This window comes from Nicotiana sylvestris, chromosome 3 (assembly GCF_000393655.2).
Source record: "Nicotiana sylvestris chromosome 3, ASM39365v2, whole genome shotgun sequence".
In the NCBI taxonomy this organism is placed as follows: Eukaryota; Viridiplantae; Streptophyta; class Magnoliopsida; order Solanales; family Solanaceae; genus Nicotiana; species Nicotiana sylvestris.
The window spans coordinates 208,895,631-208,917,529 of NC_091059.1; the positions used below are offsets into that span (position 1 = coordinate 208,895,631).

General features: G+C 37.1%; 1 long non-coding RNA gene across 4 annotated transcripts; it reads right to left on the reverse strand.

The window, feature by feature from the left end:
* Nucleotides 1–7,526: 7,526 nt before the first annotated feature.
* On the reverse strand, nt 7,527–10,485 carry LOC104218652 (uncharacterized). 4 transcript variants are annotated; one of them, XR_011405937.1, is made up of 5 exons: nt 10,049–10,485; nt 9,468–9,584; nt 8,245–9,247; nt 7,965–8,127; nt 7,527–7,725 (listed from the first exon to the last, which is right to left on the reverse strand). It is a non-coding gene; the product is annotated as an uncharacterized lncRNA (long non-coding RNA). The 4 variants fall into 4 exon arrangements; XR_011405938.1 differs by having other exon boundaries at nt 8,245–8,352; nt 9,070–9,584; nt 10,049–10,483; XR_709039.2 differs by having other exon boundaries at nt 8,245–9,584.
* Nucleotides 10,486–21,899: the final 11,414 nt, after the last annotated feature.

The following is a 21,899-nucleotide window of genomic DNA, read 5'->3' on the forward strand; positions in this document are numbered from 1 at the left end:
TTCCAACATAAGTACACTAGAACTCCAGCATAATATACTTGAGTTCCAACAAGTATAATTGTCTAGTATAATATACTGGAGTTTGGAGCACCGGTGCTCCAGTCTCTAATATATTATACTAGAGTCAACAAAGTATACCGGTCCAGCATAATATGTTGGAGTTCATATACAGGTGCACTGAACTCCAGTATATTATGCTGGACCAGTCTCTATTACAGCAAAATAGTGGCTATTTTTCATTGACTTCGTAAACGCTGGCTATTTTTGAATGACCAGTCCGAAAACTGGCTATACCGTGCTATTTTTACCATTAATCATACTCTCGGTTTTTTGGGAGTTTATCCTTCTCTTTTCTACAATATTGGAAACAATATATAGTGTTTTCCTTGGAAAAGTATTGACTAGGGAGTGTACAAAGGAAACCGACAAACCGCACCAACCCGATAATCCGAGTCAAACCGAGAAAAAAAACTCGACTATGGTTTGGTTTGATTTGGTTTGGTGTTGGAAAAAAAAACGACCATAATTGGTTTGGTTTGGTTTTAACTAAAGAAAGTCAAACCGAAACCAAACCAACCCGACATTATATATATAGAAATTTTAGATATATTTAATATATAAATATACTTATTGTGATGTAATTATAAATATTTCTTAAAGATTTTCATAATTTTATCTTTGAAGGTATTATTTCCAGGTTGGACTTAGAACTTTTGAATGCTTAGCCATTAATATTAGTAAATTAAATAATGCTACCAAAAGCCCAAACCAAAATCAAATCAATACTAATGCTAAAAAAAGACATTCAATTTAATATTACGAACGGGAATGTATTGAATATCTATTTTTTGTTTTTCAATAATTTAGATAAAAATGCATAACCTATTTTTATTTTTCTTTAGCGTTTAGTCATGTAATTGATACTCCCTTATTAGTCAATTTATTTTAGCATGACTTAGTACTTTTAGATTATGTTTATTTTTATTATGGCTTTTTAATTAGCAATATTTATATTACATAATTTTATTATCTTTATTGTTGAATATTTTAAGATAATGCCATGACACATCTCATATTTTGTATTATTTTCTTGGAAAATACTTTATATAGTTGTATCTTACTAGGATGATGTAACGACCCGGCCGGCCGTTTTAAGAATTACGCCCCGATCCCCTATTTACTGCTTTTTTCGTGTTTGTTTCGGCTATTTTAATTTGCCGGGATGTTTAAATTTTAGAAATTGGACCGTAATCAGAGCAGTATAAAGACGGCCTTGGAATGGAATTCCGTTGGTTCCGTTAGATTCGTTGGGTGATTTCGGGCCCATACCAGCTGAAAACCTGCAATTTTCCCAAGTCTAATTCTACTCCGTCGTCTATTCAAAACTCACCCGAGCCCTCAGAGCTCCAAACCAAGCATGCACACCAACCTAAAAACATCATACGGACTTGCTCGTGCATTCAAATCTCTCAAATAACATCAACAACTATGAATTTAGCATCAAAATCATGAAATTTCTTAAGAACTTCAAATTTTTCCATTTTTTCTCAAATACGGTCCGATTCACGTCATTTCAAGTCCCTTTCTTACCAAATTTCACAGACTCATCTTAAATCACATATAAGACCTGTACCAGGCTCCGGAACCAAAATACGGGCCCGATACCATAAAGGTTTAAACACATTTCACTTTCAAAAACTCATAAATATTCCAAAAATAATTTTCTTTAAAAATTTATTTCTCGGGCTTGGGACCTCGGAATTCGATTCCGGGCATACGCCCAAGTCCCATATTTTCCTACGGATCATCCGGGACCGTCAAATAATGGGTCCAGGTTCGTTTACCCAAAATGTTGACCGAAGTCAACTTAATTTATTTTAAAGTCAAAATTCATCATTTTTCATAGCCTAAATTAGCTACGGACCTCCAAAACACAATCCGAACACGCACCTAAGCCCGAAATCACCCAACAGAGCTAACGGAAGCAACAAAATTCCATTCCGAGGCCGTCTTCATACTGCTCCAACTACGGTCCAATTTCTAAAACTTAAACTCTCATTTAGGGACTAAGTGTCCCAAAACTCTCCGAAACTCAAAACCAAACATCCCGACAAATCAAAATAGCCGAAACAAACATGGGGAAAGAAGTTAATATGGGATCAGGGCGTAAATTCTTAAAATGACAGTCCGAGTTGTTACATCCTCCCACACTTAAACATTCGTTCATCCTCGAACGAGCATAGAGACATACCTGAAGCAGTAAAAAGATGAAGATAACGACTGCACATATCCTACTCGATCTCCTAGGTCGCCTCCTCGACCGACTAACCCCGCCACTAAACCTTTACTGATGCAATATTCTTTAACCTCAGCTTTCGAACATGCCTTTCCATGACGAAAGTTGAATTTTTGAAGTTTCCGGTTCGTTAATGAGATTTTGATCTAAGGGTGCAATTGAAATTCTGGAAGTTGGATAGCTATGTAGTGTTGAATGTGACGTGTGTGAAAAATTTCAGGTCATTCGGACGAGGGTTGATAGACGTTTTGATCTAAAGCGTAAATTAAGAGTTTTTGGAGTTCTTAGGCTTGAATCCATGATTAATTCAATTTTTCGATGTTGTTTTAGGTGTTTTACGGATTGGTATAAGTTTGGATAGTGGTATATGACTTGTTCGTATTTTGGTTGAGGTCCCGGGAGCCTCGGGATGATTTCGGAGGGTTGTCGGAAGAATTGAGAGTGGTTTGGAGCAGCTAAAGCTGCTGATCTTCTGTCATAACCGCACATGTTGTTGGGTTACGTAGGTGTGTAGCTGCAGAGGCGGCGTATCACCGCATAAGCAGAAAGGGGAGTGCCAGCAGGGACGCAGAAGCGGGCGCTTTAGCGCAGAAGCGGCACCGCATCTGCGTAATGGTAATCGCAGGTGCGGAAGCTGGGTTTTAGTGATTTGTCGCAGATGCGACTTTAGTTACGCAAAAACGGGACTGCAAGTGTGGTCCCATGGCCGCAGAAGCGGATTTGCTGGGCAGAGCATATAAATAGATGCCTTTCGCAAATTTGAGTTATTTTCACCTATTTTCAAACGGGAAGAAGCTTTGGGGAGCATTTTCAAGGGGGGTTTTCATAGGGATTCATTAAGGTAAAGCCTTGGGTCCTTAAGCTCGTTATTTTGGTAATTTTTATCATTCTAAGCATGAAAAATTAAGAAAAATCAGTGATAAATTGGGGGTTAGGGCTTGATTAACTAGGGAGCCTTGAGTGATGATTTGAAAGACTATTTGATGTTCGATTTTAGTACTTTTAGTATGAATGAACTCGTGAGAGTGTGAGGATTTTGAAAATATAAATTATAAACGATTCCGAGATGTGGGCCCGAGGGGCATTTTGATCATTTTACCTAATTTCACGTATTAGCTTAGAATTTATTTGTAGAATCGATTACTTGAAATGTTATTTAAATTATACAGTTGAATTGAATAGATTTGGGCCATTTGGAGTTGAGTACTCGTGGCAAGAACGTGGTTTCGGGTTGATTTTGGGCCGGTTCGAGGTAAGTGACTTGCCTAACCTTGTGTGGGGGAACTCCCCTTAGGATTTGGTATTGTTGATATTTGACATGCCTTGTACGTGAGATGACGAGTGCGTACTTGTGCTAATTTTTGAAAATCTTATTTTCATTAAGTAGCTTTAATTGTGTTTTCCCTTTCTGTTTATTTTACTTGCAATCAAGCCTGCTATTAGCTTAGGGAATCATGTCTAATTGCCTTAATTGCTTTATTTGCTTAAGCTGTCTTATTTGGACTACGTGAAGCATGCTAGGTTAGAAATACCTGTTTACCTTGGTGTGAAATTGAATTAAATTGAGTGTTCCTTCGTGTTGTTGCTGCGTGTTTACTTTGGGACTAAGGGGCGGTACCCCGAGAGATCCCCTGCACACACACACACACACACACACACACACACATATATATATATATATATATATTTGGACTGTAGTGTGGGATACCAAGAGATCCCCGACACGTATTGAGGATACTAAGAGATCCTTGGGATATCGAGAGATCCCCAGCATAGATATTGAGGATACTAAGAGATCCCCCATCACCCATATTGAGGATACTAAGAGATTCTCGGGATACTTAAAGATCCCCGTTATCTCCGTGTTGAGTTGTACTTCCTTCCGTGACTATTCTGTTACTGTTGTAGCTGTTGTTGTTATTTCTCTTCTATGTTATTTCTTACTGTTGCACTTAATTTTACGGTCTTATTCTATACTGTCATTCCTTATATTTCATTTAATCTTAGTAGCGCCCTGACTTTCCTCGTCACTATCCGACCGAGGTTAGGCTTGGCACTTACTGAGTACTGTTGTGGTATACTCATGCCCTTTCTACGCATGTTTTTTCATGTACAGATCCAGGTACTTCAACTCAGTCCTATCACCCTTGAGGCGAGGCAACTTTCCCAGAGACTTCGAGGTATATCTGCCGCTTCCACAGACCGAAGAGTTCCTTTCTATTCTCTCTTTAAGTATTAAGCCTTCTGTACTTACTTTTATTAGACATTCTGGAGTTAGATACTTGTAGACATTCAAAGGCTTGTGGTTTCATGAGATTCAGAGTTTTGGGAAAATGTTGATAGTTTTGAGAGTTGTATTGTATATGCCGAGCGGCATCTTAAATACTGTTTCATTCGGTTATTTTGGTTTTTAATTATTTCTTCCTTGAATTGTTTATTTTTCGCATTTGTTAGACTTACCTAGTCGTAGAGACTTGGTGCCGTTACGATAATTCACGGAGGGCGAACTGGAGTCGTGACAGATTAAAGAAATATTTTGAGCATACATTACATGTTTTGTTCTACGAAGATTTTGCCGGAAAAAAAAAACGAAAAAATTCGAATAATCCGAAAATCCGAGAAAAACCGAGATTGAAAAACCCGAGCTTTATTGGTTTGGTTTAATCTTTAGATTTAATAATCCGACACAATTGATTTGGTTTGGTAATTGAAAAATCCGAACCAATCCAACCAATGTATATCCATAGTGTTGACGTTGGGGGTTGAGTGGGAGAATGTTAGAAAGAAAGAGGAAGACACAAACGTGAAAAACGTAAATGCACCAAAATAATAGTACTGAAAAAGGTAGGCAGAAGAAAGAAGCAGTATAGTATGTTACCATCACTTATGTTTCATTCTGTGATTATTTAACTAATTCAATCTTTTTGTTTATGTAAATCTATTTTCGCTTATTCTAAATTTTGAACAAAAGAAATAACTAGAAAAAAAGACTTACTGCAGTTTCCTGTCTATGCTTTCTCTCTCTGACAGGAAATTTATATTTTTCCCGATATTTCGGATTTGAAAAAACAAATCTTAAGCATATTTTGAGCTACATGTTCCCCATTTCTCTTCAATACACTCTCTTTCTATATCTGTATCTATTAGTTCGATGATAGTTACCACACCCCTTAATTATTGTCACGAGCCAAAATTTAACCATGTCGTTATGGCGCCTATCGTGTTACAAGGCAAGCCTATTTCCCAAAATATTACTACTAATTTGATTATAAGACTTTAATAAAATATTTGTAATAATTTAATTCCTGATAAACTAAACCAACTCTAAATATAACTAATATAAAATACGAAAACGAGTCGCAAACATCAGGGTGTCACTAAATCATGAGCGTCTAAAACTATGAACTAAGATATATAAACTATCTAACTATCCAAAAGAAGAAATGACAAGAGAAGTAACAAGGTCCTGCGGACGCTAGCAGTTACCTCGCAATCTCCACAGATAGCCGGCCTGAATTCAACGATCGCCGCGCTCTAACTCACCTGGATCTGCACATAAAGTGCATGGTGTAGTATGAGTACAACCGACTCAGTAGTAACAGAAATAATTAAGGAACTGAGCAGTAGTGATGAGCTAAGTAAAACAGTCCAATTATTTATTTTCACAATTTAAAAAAATAAACAGAAATAAACAAGTAAATTCCATAACTCAATAAATGCCACAAAGAAATTTAACAAGTAAAATACAACAACAGCAAAAGTAAATGCAACCTCACAGCAATGTCACTCCATCACTCAGCATTCGCACTCAACACTCAACAGTCAATACACTCAACACTCTGCGCTCACTGGGGGTATGTACAGACTTCGGAGTAGGGGTGTTCAAAACTGATCCGAAACCGAAAACCGAACCGAACCGAAGCTTAATGGCTTACTGGTAACGGGTTAATGGACGTGGAACAGATTGAAATTTTTTTATTAACGGTTTATCGATTTGGGGGCAGATTATTCAATTTTCTTAACGGATAATCCGTTAACACGTTAAGAATATATATAATTTATTTTTATTTATATATATCAAATTAAAAAAAAAAAAAAAAAAAAAAAACCTTGACCCTTCTGTAATTTTTTTCCAGGCAGTTTAGGTAAAGGTCAGGGAAAATGTTAAAATTATGAACTGCATGAAGATGTTTTTTTTAGATTCCGATATGTTCTTTTGTGCACTGCGTAATATTATATTCTTCAATTGCTTATTAATTTGGAATTATGAACTCACAAATAGGAAATTTTATCTGAACTTGGGGTCTCTACTTTAACATTAAATTATATTGTTTTAGTATATGCTCGTGATTATGGGAAAACAATAAGCTTCCACAACAAACAGAGAAGAACCATCTGATATGTATGGATAAATTGTACTGTCTAGCTAACATAAAGTCTTAAATCTTGTCAATGATACCATCTACCTTCGAATTTATGCCCTTAAATTGATGCATATGCCCCAAAAATGTTATCTTGCTACTATCTCCCATTCTACTGTCATTTTTTTGTAGCGTACAATATAGTTTGAATTAGGCCGTAAACCGCCCGATAACCGCCCGATAAGTGGTAAACCGATACCAATCCGCCCGATAAGCAGCCCTACTTTGGAGGGACTCCCAAAGCCCAAGCGCTAAACACACACTACAACAAAAATGGCTTTTAGCGGCCATTATTTTTTCCTTTAGCGGCAATAAAAATTGCCGCAAAAACCTTTACCGGTAATTAATTATTTACCGCTATATTCAGCGTCGCTAAAGGTTTTAGCCGCAATTTTATCAAGTGCTGATAAAGCCACTAATTATTGCCGCTATAAGTTATCACTTTTACCGACATTTATTTACCGGCAATTACAATAGCCACTAAAATTACCTTTGAAATATGCTAGCTGATATATTAACGGCCATTGTTCGTGTCGGCAAAGACCCATTTATTGCCAACAAAAAGGATATTTTTTGCGACAATTATAATAGCGACTACAACTACTCTTGATTTGCCTTTATACGTGCATTTAAAAATCTTTCTTAATGCTGGTAATAATTAGAGGAAGATTTTCCCGATAATGCCAGGAAAATGTTATACCTATTTTTCATTCATCTTGATTCAAACATCATCAATAAATAATACTTGACCTTAAAAATTTAATAAAAATGTAAACAAGTTTGTAAAAGTAAAACATATTAATACCCAATTAAAAAAAACATGATGTATTTTATTAAATCCATTACAAAGAAATACTTCTACTCCATAGTAGTAAAGTGTCAGCAACATAAACGGAAAAGTAGATCTTTGAATCTGATGTCATTGCAAGTATAAAAAGTATCTCTTCAACTCTTGATGGCAATGAAACTCGTCCACATGTTAAAGTTTTAAATATCATAGTGTATGACCTGAAACAATTAAAAAAAATATATTAATATCATGACTAGGTTACGACATTCCTTTACCAACAATCAGAAACAATGTATACTTAGCGAAGAACTACAAGTTGTCCGCTACACCAATCATTTAAAAGCTAAAATACCACCCTAAGTAGCAATTAAATAAATTTTGAGAGAGCAGATTGATCTAGCTGTTATTGTGTCATCAATACACTAATCATTCTAGATAATTAACATAAATACTTTACATGGACATTCAATTGCACATTATAGGAAGATAAACAACTCTATCTGCCAGCAAATTTCTGTTCTTGTAGACAAATCCAAACTCAGTGGTTTTTTGTATGTTTAAATGCATAGTCTCAATCTGCAGTCGAATTTTTAGTATGAAAGGAGTGAAGTTGAAATAACCTGCAAAAGAGAAATGATATTCCATTAAACACAAATAGAAAAATCACTACTTTTAAGACATACTGTAAAAAAAATTAAAGAGCTATTTTGAAACTACAAGTAAATGGGTACACTCACATGCCAGTATCAACTACGTTCCTCCCAACAATTCAATAGCTCTAATCTCTTTCTGGACTATTTTGTACTTCTTGCACTTCAGCATCTTCTTTTAATTCATCAGTTTTTCTAATTCGAAGTTAACCAAGATGATTGGAATGTGGCGCAGATACTTGTCAAACACACAAAGTTCTAACTCTTACAGAGATTGCAATTTATTTCATTCCATTAGAGGTGAAAAACCATGATAGGGAATAACAAGCAACACCAAAATTTAAACACTAACTAATACTAATTATAGCCTCTGAGTGTCTAAGATAATCTTCTATATATTCCACTATCTTCCTGCTAGAGAAGAAAAAGAAGGGAGAACCAAAAGATACAGCTTCACCATGCATCTTCCTTCAAAAGAGCAACTTTTAGATGGAGAATTCTTAGAAATGTCCACCTGTGATGAAGATGCAAATTTGCCTAAAGAATTTTTTAGAGGAACTCCGAAGCTTTTTTGTTCCTTAAAAAACTTCATAGATGGAAATGCATACCATCTTTAAGTTTATCACATCAAAGTACAAAGTCTTACGATACTATTAGGCTTCTTCCTTATAAATGTATTTATTCTTCCAGATCACCGACAGCTCAAAGTTGTCTTATTTCTTTTAGAATCAAATTTCACATGAGATGTATCTACAGATCACTTTTCCAAATGCAGTAACTTTCAATCAAACACATTAAAAGTTTTATAAGGATATTAATAGTCACGATCAAATGGAAGAATCAATCACATTAACAGTCATGTAAAAAATAAAAAAGTATACCATAATAGAAATATCAAAGAGAAACACTTACATATATAAAGTATAAAAGTAGAAATATCCCCCATTCATGAGCAAGGTCCAAGATAAATGCCCAACTTTTCTTCTCATATTGCATAAGAAAAAAACTCATGTATCGCTCAGCATCTCGCTTGGAGAATTATGACTTTGATGCTAGCAGAAAGAGAGCCAAGGTGTGAAGTTGCAGAGTGCTGATAATAGAAGCAATTATTATTGTGTATCTTGTTCTTTACATCATTGAATCCTTAATTTAAGTTAATAGTATTCTTGTCACTGGAGATTTTTCATGAAGAGGATAACTAACATATGAGCTAACAAATTTTGGTCTCATTCATTTTCACTTAAATGATAAAAACGGTGTGATTCCTTTACAATTATTGGTAGTAATTTTAAAAGAAAAGGATAACTCACCAGTGGATACATAGTTAGTTGATCCTGATAAAATTCTGGTTCAAAGCACATACACCAACATATCTTTGATATGGGAAATCCTTCAATCAATCATAACCACATTACTGACCCGCCTAGCTGAGGGAGGTTTTCAATTCAAACAGACCACGTTTGTTAGTAAGGAAAATATACATTGACACGCACAGTATTCATCATAACTCAACAGTTTGAAATATCTCATAGGACAAACTGTGCTTAAAGTAAAGCTTATTTTGGACTGTTTCTAAAGCTTCTCAAATAAAGGCTAGCACACAGAAAATACAAGACACTAACATTAATGCTAAGCAAGTTTTACCAATCTGTGCAGCACATTCGTTGGTGGAGGAGTAGAAATTGGGCTTTTTTTTCTCCCCAACATCATATCAAACAATGTCAAATGTGATATAAATAACTCGAAAGAAAATGAAGAAATAAAATCACTAATGTTTATGTAAAAAGAAAAATAAAACAAAAGTGAAAATTGATTTTAACCTCAAGAATTTGAAGAAAACTGGAAAAATCCTGCAATTGAACAACTAATACTTTTGATTTTAATGATTTACCTCAAAATAAAAGCAACATGTCATCAAACTTGGTTATGGACGGAAAAGCACTGCTAAGGGATTTAGGGTTTTGCCTAAAGGTGTCTTTTGAGATGCATAGAAATTACAGACCGAAGACAATTATCATAGTAATAAAACTGGAAAGTGCCATGTCATTGAGGAATTCTAAGAGATGGCACCGAAACATGAAGGGCCGGCGATGATGGAAAGAATGACGCAATTCTTAGAACATAGAATGAAGGGATTTGAAATTTTAGGGAATTTGAGGGAAAGGTTTCTTTAAATTTTTTAGTTTTTAATGGCCACTATACCATTTGCCACAATCGAATAATTATTGCTGACCCAAATCTAATTGCCGTTAATACTTGAACTCGGAGAACAAGATTAGTGGCAATAAGTGTATTGTCGTTAAACAATTGCCACTAAAAGCATCTTTTGTTCCGGTGACGGACAACTCACGTGTTGCACAACAACACACGTGCCATAATATCAATACCTAGATTCGCACGGTCAACTCACGTGCTACGCGGACAACTCATGCACTATGGTATCAATACCTGGATCCACACGGTCAACTCACGTGCTACGCGGACAACTCACGCGCTATGGTATTAATATCCTCACAACCAGACCCTCGGCCTTACTCAATCATGTACCTCACTAGCCTCACCATCATCAACAAATAAGGGAACACAACCCACATCAAGTATCACAGTATATTAGCAAATAATAGAGACTGAGGTAAACATGTACAATAGTATCTATGACTGAGTACAAATAATGTGAGCATGAATAAAGCCTAACCATGATCTCTAACATGAAGGCAGACAAAGTTCGACAACAAGTAACTACGTAAACACAGATGATGGCCATGAGGCCTCACGAGAGAGACCAAGTCTCAATCCCTCGAGGTATACACCCACACCTCCATCATCTAGCGCGGGTATCACCTCCAAACAATCACGTGATATCAAATCTCCGGGTTCATACCCTCAAAGTCAGAGTTAAAACTGTTACTTACCTCAACCGCATAAAATCCTACTCCAGGATGCCCTCGTCTCTGGACTTGGTCTCCAGAAGCTTCGAATCTAACCATAATCAGATTAATACCATCGTCATGTGATAAAGAATCTAATTCCACAATAAAAACTACAAAATATGCCAAAAATCCGAAATCGGCCAAAATTCGGCCCCCGGACCCACGTTTCGAAATCAGTCAAAAATGGTAGAATAATAAACCTCGTCCTCTCCTGAGTCTAACCATATAAAATTCATCAAAATCGGAGCTCATTTGTTCAATATGATATCATTTATGCTTGAAGAAACGTCGTCGAAATATAAGAAAAACGAGCGCAACACAACCCAAACCTATCCAAAACTCATCCGGGGCCCTCGGGACCTCAACCAATAATTCCAACAAGTCATATATCACTACCTGAACTTAGTCGAATCTCCGAAACACCCAAAACAACACCAAAACGCCAAATCAACCTCGAATTCAAGCCTAAAAACTTATAAACTTTCAACTTTCGCCAATTCAAGCCTAATTCTACCACGGGCCTCTAAATTATATTCTGAACACACTCCTAATTCTAAAATCACCCAACGAAGCTAATCGAATCATAAAAATCCAAATCCAAATTCGATTACTCATAAGTCAACTTCTTGTTGACTTTTCTAACTAAGAGACTAAGTGGTCATTTCAGTCCAAAACTACTCCAAACTCAAACCTACCAACTCGATACAACTCAACACAGTTGAACAATACATAAGGAAATACAAATGGGGGAAACGGGGTTATAACTCTCCGAATGACTGACCGGGTCGTTATAATCCTCCCCCTCTTAAACAAGCGTTCATCCTCGAACGATTCTAAAAACATACCTGGAGCCTCAAATAGGTAAAACCTTCAGCAATAACTTCTCGTCACATTCAAATTATATGAACTCATCTCGCAGTCACATCATACTCATTACGTGCCCATCCAGCCACCATTTCCACTAATAAGGACACTACCAGACATATAGGTCCACAAGCACGCACTCACACAATCAACACCTTAGTGCTCAATCTACATTCAAAACTTCGCCTCAAGTTCTCTAAACTGGCCCAACATCAACACATAGAAATTACCTCTCACACCTCATCCAGGGAATCACAAGTTGTCGTTGCACAACTGATACCGAGCGCTCATGCGCGCATACGAATGCGTGAAAGGAATTCAAAGAGTTACACTTCAAGATGAATCAATACTGCACGATAAAAATTCAAGAAGGTGAAGTTTTCCTAAAGGTTCTGCAGCCTCTCGAAGATAAGTACAGACGTCTCCATACCGATCCGCAAGACTCTATTAAACCTGCTCATGACTCGTGAGACCTATGTAACCTAGGCTCTAATACCACCTTGTCACGACCCAAAATCTAACCATGTCGTGATGGCACTATCATGTTATAAGGCAAGCCTATTTCCCAAAATATTACTACTAATTTGATTACAAGAATTTAATAAAACATTTGCAATTATTTAATTCCTGATACACTAAACCAACTCTAAATATAACTAATATAAAATACGAAAACGAGTCCCAAATATCGGGGTGTCACTAAGTCATGAGCGTCTAAAACTATGAACTAAGATAAATAAACTATCTAACTGTCCAAAAGAAGAAATGACAAGATGAGTAACAAGGTCCTGCGGACGCGAGCAGCTACTTCGCAATCTCCACAGATAGTCGGCCTGAACTCAATGATCGCCGCGCTCTAACTCACCTGGATCTGCACATAAAGTGCAGGATGTAGTATAAGTACAACCAACTCAGTAGTAACAGAAATAACTAAGGAAGTAGTGACGAGCTTATAGGTAAAACAGTTCAATTATTTATTTTCATAATTTAAAAAAATAAACAGGTAAATTCCATAACTCAGTAAATGCCACAAAGAAATTTAACAGGTAAAATGCAGCAACAGCAAAAGTAAATGCAACCTCACAACAATGTCACTCCATCACTCAGCACTCGCACTCAACACTTAACACTCAACACTCAATACGCTCAACACTCTATGCTCATTGGGGTGTGTACAGACTCCGAAGGGGCTCCTAAAGCCCAAGCACTAAGCACGGACAACTCACGTGATGCACGAACAACTCACGTGCCATAATATCAATACTTGGATCCGCACGGTCAACTCACGTGCTATGCGGATAACTCACGCGCTATGGTATTAATACCTATATCCAAACGGTCAACTCATGTGCTACGTGGAAAACTCACGCGCTATAATAATAATATCCTCACAACCAGGCCCTCGGCCTTACTCAATCATGTACCTCACTAGCCTCACCATCATCAACAAATAAAGGAACACAACCACATCAAGTATCACAACATATTAGCAAATAATAGAGACTGAGGTAAACATGTACAATAATTTCTATGACTGACTACAAATAATGTGAGCATGAATAAAGCCTAAGCATGATCTCTAACATGAAGGCAGACAAAGTTTGATAATAAGTAACTACGTAAACACATATGATGGCCATGAGGCCTCATGAGACGGACCAAGTCTCAATTCCTCGAGGTATACACCCACACACCCGTCAGCTAGCGCAGGTATCACCTCCAAATAATCACGTGATATCAAATCTCCAGGTTTATATCCTCAAAGCCAGAGTTAAAACGGTTACTTACCTCAACTGCATATCCTACTCCGAGATACCCTCGTCTCTGGACTCGGTCTCCAAAATCTCTTAATCTAACCATAATAAGATTAATACCATCACCATGTGCTGAAGAATCGAATTCCACAATAAAAACTACAAAATATGCCAAAAATCTGAAATCGGCTAAAATCCGGCCCCGGGCTCACATCTCGAAATCAGTCAAAAATGACAGAATAATAAATCCCGTCCTCTCCCGAGTCTAATCATATAAAATTTGTCAAAATCAGACTCTGTTTGGTCCCTCAAATCCCTACCTATAACTCTCCAAAACTCAAGCCCAAACTCCTTTAATTTCACTTTGAAATCATCAATCAAATACCAAAAACGAAGATGGATTCATGAAATATAACCAAAACCGAGTAGAGAACACTTACTTCAATCCATATGGTGAAAATCTCCTCCAAAATCGCCCAAATCCGAGCTACCTAACTCAAAATATGATCGAATGAACAACCCCTTATTTTATATATTTTTCTGCCAGCTATTCTGCCTCGTTTCTCATGTCAAATGATCCCGAAACTCGTATTTTATGCCTCCAATAGATTCTTTGTGAAATTCTAGTCAAGTTAGGTTAGGTTTTTGAATCACTCAATTTGACCTTATAATGAATGAGATATACAACAACAACAACCCAGTATAATCCCACTAGTGGGGTCTGGGGAGGGTGGTGCGTACGCAGACCTTACCCCTACCCTGGGGTAGAGAGGCTGTTTCCAAATAGACCCTCAGCATCCTTCCCTCCAAGAATTCCCCACCTTGCTCTTGGGGTGACTCAAACTCACAACCTCTTGGTTGGAAGTGGAGGCTGCTTACCATCAGAGAAGTGGAGGTTGCTTACCATCAGAGCAATCCCTAATGAATGAGATATGTAGGTTTTAATATTTGTAAATAGTGCAGATTTTTAAATACGTCGTCAATGACAATTTCTTAATTACTCTGGAAAATCTGGCAACTTAATTCTTAGTAAAACGACCATGAAATCCTCATACGATGTCCAAATTCGACGATTCTTTTTGCTACGGGTCCATAATTACGATAATGGTCTAATGCTTCACTCAAAAAAGAAATTGGAGCTCATTTGTTCAATATGATATCATTTATTCTTGAAAAAACATCGTCGAAACATAAGAAAAACGAGCGCAATACAACCCAAACCTATCCGAAACTCATTTGAGGCCCTCGGTAAACTTTGTCCAATTCAATCAGATTGAGACAAGATCACGGTAGCCATTTTAGAAGAAGAAGAAGAAGAAGAAGAAGAAGAAGAAGAAGAAGAAGAAGAAGAAGAAGAAAGAATAGAGAAAGGAATGGAACAGAGGAAAATGTATTCAATTAAAATGACAACTGTCATTACAAGTAGTGGAAAGCTATATTTATACAACTAATACCTAACTAACTATACTAACAACCAACTTACTAACTATGGTTCTAACTAACTTAAGTTAACTATACAATGGTTAGGTGATAGCTGTACTATTATTATCTATACTACTATTATTATCCTTTACACCCCCTAAAGCTATGAGGTATGAAGACATCCTTCATTCCTAGCTTGGAAAGCAGATAGTGATGTTGCAAAGATGTCAAGATTTTCATCAAGATATCTGCCTATTGTTCTGTAGTAGAAACATAAACTGCATGAATCAAACCAAGTTGAATCTTCTCGCGAATAAAATGACAATCAATATCTATGTACTTAGTACGTTCGTGAAACACCAGATTAGCAGCAATTTGGATAGCAAATTTGCTATCACAATGAATAGGGACATGCAACTGAACCTCCACACCTAACTATTTGAACAAACCAACAAGCCACATGATCTCTACAACTACAGAAGCTAGACTCTTGTACTCTGCCTCAGCTGAACTCCTGGAGATGGTGGTTTGTTTCTTAGACTTCCAAGAAATTAAGGAGTGTCGACGCCCCCCCTTTTCCTCTAACCGTAGGGTCAGAAATCGGGTATACGACATTGGGAGGACAACTCTATTCCCTTTCGAGAATTGGGTTTAGAAGTTGAAGAGTCGCCACCTAATGATTATAGTGCATTAGGACACTTTAAGAAGGGTTTGAGATGAAGAGACCAGAGATTAGGGTAAGGGCTAGAAATTATCCCGAGGGGAAGGTGTTAGGCACCCCTCAAGATCCACTAGTGTGGTTCCCGGCCATGTTGCAATTGTGACTTTACAAGTAAACAATCAAGGCTCAAATAAGGATTCGCACATAAGATTGCGACCAAGTTGAAAATTTTCAAAGATAAGTAGAGAAGGCAGAAATTCATGAAAAAGAGATTTGAATAGTCCTACAAGAAGAGTTGAAAGCAAATAAAAGGGAGGGGGTCCTAGGTTTATGATTAATATGGATCACTTCAATGCAATATCCAGCAATCACTTCTCAGAAGAGGGGTCGCACGTGATATTAGCGCACCGGTCATCATATCCATATTCTACCCTTCCCACCCCGTTAAGGTGTTAAAGTGCTTTTAGTCTCATTTACTTATTGCATGCTAATACCCGTCCCGACCTATCAGTCCCGGGGTATTAGGACTTCTAATCCTAAGAGGGAAGAAAGGGATGGGGCCTTTATGGAGTTTAAAGGATAAAATTCTAGTTTCGACATTCAAAACAAATATCAAATAAAGGGATGAGTAAACAAGCAAACAAGGCTCAAATAAACCCCTTAAATCAGACAACACGTAGTTTAGCATGTCTTAGCATATACTGATTTGGTCTTAAGTTAAAAATTAAGCGGCGAGCGGACTGGTTCAACACATATATTTAGACAGAAAGTCTGCATTAGGCAACTCGGATACAATTGTCAGAGATTAAGGCACTTAATTAACACGAGTGGGATTACTGATTCTTTTGAAAATAGACAGAAAAGTTTTGAAGAAAAGGCAAGCCACAGACTTAACAAAACGACGTAGAATAGTTCCCAGAAGACAGACCAATGAATTGCAGATTAGTAGAGAAAGAGCAATTTTAAACAAGTTTCAAAAGAGGCAGGTTGTTTAAGGAGAAAATGAGTTCGAGCTGCAGAACTTATTAAAAATGATAAAATACAGAAAAGTGATATGTAACTGAGTTGGAAATCGTTCATCAAACTACTAGAAAAGGCAGTAAGTTTCAGAAAACATGCAAGTTTACCAGAAGATTAGGTTTTAGAAAGAGTTGTACTAATCTGAGAAGAGGTCCGAACCACTGGTTTTTGTCCGCTAGTCAATGAAATCGTTACTGCTTTTAGACGAGTGAGGCAAGTTTGATTTTAAAAACTTCCTATAGACATGATCTCTACGAGTCATTTGTTTTAAACCATGTTAACAAACTTGTAAATAGATGCTGATTTGATTAACCCTAAAAATTTGCCTAATATCGTGAACATGCACATTCCTATAGGCATGATATCTATATGCAAGATTGCAGAAAGTTAAATATCGTCTCCTATAGGCATGATTTCTATGGGATTGGATCAGAAACATTAAAAAGAATTAAAACCCTAAAGCATGGTTTCTACCCGTTGATGCAGGAAAGTAAAATCCCTCCCATACCCTTTTACTAGATTCCCCGGGTTTGTACAAGTTATTACAGACCAAAAGAAAAGATAAAAATACATCAAAGACCAACAACTGCATCCGAGGAAGCTAATTCAATCTTAATGTCTAATATTATATGATTAACCAATTCCGAATCCTGATTTCCAAAGCCTTCTCTTATCCAAAGTGTTTCAGAGTTCCAAGGAATTTCAAGGATTCTCGGCATTGCTTACACCCAGGATACCATTAAAAGAATAGTCAGTGCGGAAGAGCCAGCCCTCAGGCATCCAAGTTCAGTAGGAACTCAAGGGTCCCAAAGCATGGCTTGCAAGAGAGGGGCAGAACTTAATTGCTAAGAATGAGTGTAAGTGTGAAAAGGGGTTGGGGAAGTCATAATAGATTAGTGGTCATACCCAGTCATAAGGCTGGCTGACACACCCCCTGACCAACCTATTTGGCCAAACAAATGAGAGCAAGACCTATTGAAGGTCAGACCAAGGTCTGGACAGTGATTAGGACACTGCCGGACCAAGGTCTTAGGCTCAAAGCACACATAAGGGGAAAGGGGAAGTGGGAATTGGTTTGAGTTAAGGGGTTCAAAGAACCCAGTTCAAAGTCATGGGCAACAATAACAGAGTGATGTCATGGCTAGAACCATACTCTCATACAAAGAGGAAAAATGAGAGGGAATTCACATAAGAAAAGTAGCCACAAAGTTGCAGAAACATAGTAAAGAAGAACATAACAAACTAAGAAGTAAACACATAGTGGATGAGAATTATTTAAATTAAGAGTGACATACCAGTTGCAAAGTAAATAAACAGCAGAATAACAGAGTAAGCAGCCAGCCAGAAATCAGAGCAGACTTAAGTCTTCAGCAAAAACACTTGAGAGTTCAAAAAGAACTCAAGAATGTTTCAGGCAGTAAAAGAGAAGAAGAGCAAAGTGTTCAGTATTAGAAGTAGAGAAAATAGTAGTAGAGAAAGTATTGAGCTTGTGTCGTGTTTTCTGAAGTCTGAAGTGTGTGTCCCTTTTTATAGTGCAAAAACGAGTAAACAAAAAGGCAAGGAAATAAACTTTTTGCCAATCAAACAGAATCTCCCTTAGTCAAAGGGATTTGATTTCAAACGAGAATGAGTAATTAAGGAAAGGAAAATAATGAAAACCTTTCAGAGTAGCATAATAAAGGGTAGGTTCATACAGAGTCTATTTAAGGTAAGAAACTATAGTACACAATTTTGAAAGAATAAGGAAACAAAGTAATCAAATAGCCGGAAAGTTTTAAAAGCTTTGAATGAACTTAGTCAGGAAAATAGGGAAAAGGCTAAGTTGTAAAAAATCAGTAGCAAATCAATCGAGCCTCAGTGAAAGGAGATTGAAATCAATCACAAGCTAATAGTATCAATTCAAAAAGAACAAAACCCTCGTATATAAGCATGTTAGTATCAAGCAAGAAAGAAAGATTGGCATAAACAGTTTTAGAATCATAAGCAAAAAGGAAAGTAAGTTTCAGTTCAGTCTATGAACTCAGCACAAATTTGAGAGCCTAGGGTTTCTAGAGTAGAACCCTAGAACGAAAAGCTCGCAAAATCCCCAAATAGGATTTCAATCCGAGTAGGACACACAAAAAGAGAAGGCAAACTCAACAAGCCTGGGGAACTCTTTCAGAATTCCCTGAGGAAATACACAGACATACGTAGCAATCGAAAGCAGTAGAGTGCAAACTAAAACTCAACCAGTTCAGAAGAGAGAAGAGATGCCATAGAAGTTTAGGAAGTAGTAAAAGAAGCAAGTTCAATAACCCAAAATAAATCCAGTAAGAGTAAACACTTTCAGTAGCAGAAATAGTAAAGGGACAGGCAAGATAGGCGTATAAACATGCTTATAGAAAAATCAGTAGAAGCAGTAATAGAACAAAGGCAGAGAGACATGCATATTAACAGCAAATCATAAGAAACAAACGAAAACCCCCTAAAGCATGGCATGAGCACACAGATTCACATAAAGAAAGAAAGAAGAAGAAGAAGAAGAAGAAGAAGAAGAAGAAGAATCGTTTTAGGATTTTTTTGAAAACCCTAATTTGAACAGACTAATTTTAAAAAGGGAAAATTAGGGGAAATCGTTGAAACATCGAATAGAGCATAGATCTGCTACAGATCTAAGAAAATTAGGAAAGAAAAACCTCGAATCAAGCTTTTTAGGGTTTCCGAGAAACCCTAGAGACGAGAAGGCCTGGAATGGTTTGGTCTCTGAACGAGTCTGGGCCATGCTAAGCCTTGTCAAAGCTCGAACATGCCGGGACGGAGCCGGAGAAACCAAAGGAACTCAGGTTGGCGGAGGACCTGAACAAGTCTGTTGAAGATCGAATCCTCGAAGAACCTTGAATAATCATGGTTTGGGAGTAAAGGGAAGAGAGCACAGGCCGTCCATGGCCTGAGAAGCCATGGACTCCGGTGAGAACTAGTCGGAGACGACGATAGAGGCGGCTAGGGTTTCGAGTGTTAGAGAGCATTTGAGAGGATGAGAGAATTCGGGGGCGGCTAATTTGGAGAAATGATTAGGGTTAGGGGCTGGGGCGGAATTAAAAAAGGAAAGAAAGAACGAGGGCCGTTGATTAAAACAATCAACAGTCAGGATTTAAAGATGGGAAGCGGGCAGGTTAGATTAATTGGGTTTGGGTCGGGTTAAATGGGAATTGGGTCGTCTAATTGGGTATTGCAATTGGATTTAAAATTGGGGTCAATTTGGGCTAGAATTGAAATAAAAGGGGTCAGATTTTAAATAGCCATTTTCCCCTTTTTAATTAATAAAATAGCTAAAAATGATTTAAAAATAAATTGAAAATACATAACTAATTAATAATATATAAATATTAATCCAAAAATACCAGAAATGATTTTATAATTATAAAATGCGGTTAATTGTAACATAGGCCATAATTGCAATTTCATGCAATTAAGCTTTAGAAATTCCGAATAAATTTGTAAAAATATGCAAAAATCATATTAATTATATTTTGGTGTAAATATGAGAATGAAATAAGTTATTCGTTAAAAATGATAATTTTGGGAATGATTTTGGATTTTTGTGGTATTAAAATAGGCAGTAAATTGGTTTAAAAATCACAAAAAAATACCAAAACTCTTGGGTGGGCTTATATATGCACATATATGCTATTTTGAAAATATTTTGGGTATAAAATACATAGGAAAAAATTGGGTATCAACAAGGAGTCCCCTAACTTCACCACATAATCTGTAACAGACCTTCTAGTGGATGGACATGATGCCCAATCAGCAACACAATAAGCCTGTAAGTGAGAAGAAGTAGAAGATGACATAAGAATTCCCATGCTAGGACTTTGCTTGATGTATCTGATAAGTCTGATAGCAGCCTCCATGTGAGAAGTCTTAGGGGAATGCATGAATTGGCTAAGAGTTTGGACAACATAGGAGATGTCTGGTCGAGTAACTGTCAAATAAAGTATCCTCCCAATTAGTCGTTGATAGCTACCAGGATCAGTAAGTGATGGATAATTCTCCAAGCCTAGATGCGCGTCAAATTCAGTAGTTGTTAACTTTTGATTGAGTTCAACTGGTGCAGCCACAGGTTTAGCACCTGCTAAACCCATATCAGAAATAAGTTCCAACGCACATTTGCGTTGATGTATCAAAATCCCATGTTGATTTTTGGAAAACTCAATTCCCAAAAAGAATCGAAGCTCACCCAAATCTTTAATCTTGAAATTCCTTTGCAATGCATCCTTAGTATCTTGAATAAGTGTGGCATCATCTTCAGTGATCAAGAGATCCTGAAATTCTTCTGCAATACATCCTTAGTATCTTGAATAAGTGTGGCATCATCTCCAATGATCAAGAGATCATCCACATAAACCAAGACAATGACAGTTTTCCCAGCTAAGCATCTTGTAAATAAGTAGTAATCGAGATGGATTTGAGTGAAACCTGTGCAAGCAGAGCAGATGTCAATTTGATGTTCCATTGCCTGGAGGCTTGCGTGAGTCCACAGAGGGACTTAAGAACCTGCATGCCTGCTGTTTACCTTCAGTACCAGAAAAACTTTGAGGCATGGTCATATATACTTCGTCATTAAGATCCCCCTGCAGAAATGCATTGTAGACGTCCATTTGATGTATGGACCAGTTCTTAGAGGCAACAACTGAAATAACTGATCAAACAGTCATCATTTTCACTACAGGAAAAAAGGTTTCCTGATAATCCAACCCCTCATTTTGGCTATAGCCTTTGGACACAAGCCTTGCTTTGAATCTTTCAACCTCACTTATAGCTTTATACTTTATTTTGTATACCCATCGACAACCAATAGCCCTTTTACCAGGTGGCAGTGACACCACCTCCCAAGTCGTGTTAGCTTTTAAGGCTTGTATTTCAGCTTTCATAGCATCAATCCATCTAGGATACTTAGCTGCTTCTGCATAAGACTTAGGTTCAGCCTCTAATGAGAATTTAGAGATAAAACTATGGTATTGAACAGATAAACCACTGTAGGCCACCACATCTGCAATATGATACAAACACTTGGTAGAAGACCGAGGCCCTTTGCCTGGGACTACATAA